Consider the following 913-nt stretch of genomic DNA (forward strand, 5'->3'; position numbering starts at 1 on the left):
GGGCCCCCAGGGGGTCCCCCAGGGGGGCCCCCGGGGGGCCCCCGTAGGGGCCCCCCGCGTGGATCTCTGCGGGGCGAACTTCAGAGAGCTGGCGGCCGTCTGGGCGAACGCGGCGCTGCAGAAAAGGGGCTATGAAGGAGCGGGGGCAGGCCCGCCGCAGCAGCTCGCAGTCTCCCATTTTGCTGCTGCTGCTGCTGCTGCTGCTGCTGCTGCTGCTGATGGTGATGATTCTGCTGGTGCTGAGGCTGATGCTTCTGTGGCGGATGGTGCTGCGCCGGGTCCAGCGGAGCTGCCGTGGGTCCTGCTGCAGCTGCTGCTGCTGCTGCTGCTGCCGTTGTTACTGCAGCCGAGCCTCGCTGTGCTTCAGCTGCACCAGAATCTGTTGCTGCTGCTGCTGCTGCTGCGGTAGGGAGCGAACCCCCGCAAATGGCTGTAAGGCCCAAGGGGGCCCCCAGGGGCTGCCTGTAGCTCCTTCTTTTGTGGGGCCCCCGAAATGCATAAAATTAAAAAAATAGTTTTTTAATTTGACAAAAAAGAATAAAAAAGAAAGACGCGGGGCCCTTGGCTCTGTTTGCAGCTGGTCCTTGCTCTGCATGCAGCAGCAGCAGCAGCAGCAGGAAGCTGCAGCAGCTGTTCTGTCCAGCAGCAGCAGAAAGCTGTCGCTGCTGCTGCTGCAGCAGCAACAGCAAAGTAGAGTCTCATTTATCTACTATTATGTTATTTTAATGTATTTTATTTTTTATTTTTCATGAAATAGCGATTTAATTCTTTCTCAGGATTAGCTCGACCCTACGGGGGCCCCCGTGGCAGGTGGGGGGCCCCCTGAGCACCCTAGGGGCCCCCAGCAAAGCCACCGTCTCGCGTGCAAGACTGCTGCAGTACAGGCAGCAGCAGCAGCTGCTGCTGTTGCTGC

This window comes from Eimeria tenella, genomic scaffold (assembly GCF_000499545.2).
Source record: "Eimeria tenella Houghton genomic scaffold, Eth_scaff3381, whole genome shotgun sequence".
Lineage (NCBI taxonomy): Eukaryota > Apicomplexa > Conoidasida > Eucoccidiorida > Eimeriidae > Eimeria > Eimeria tenella.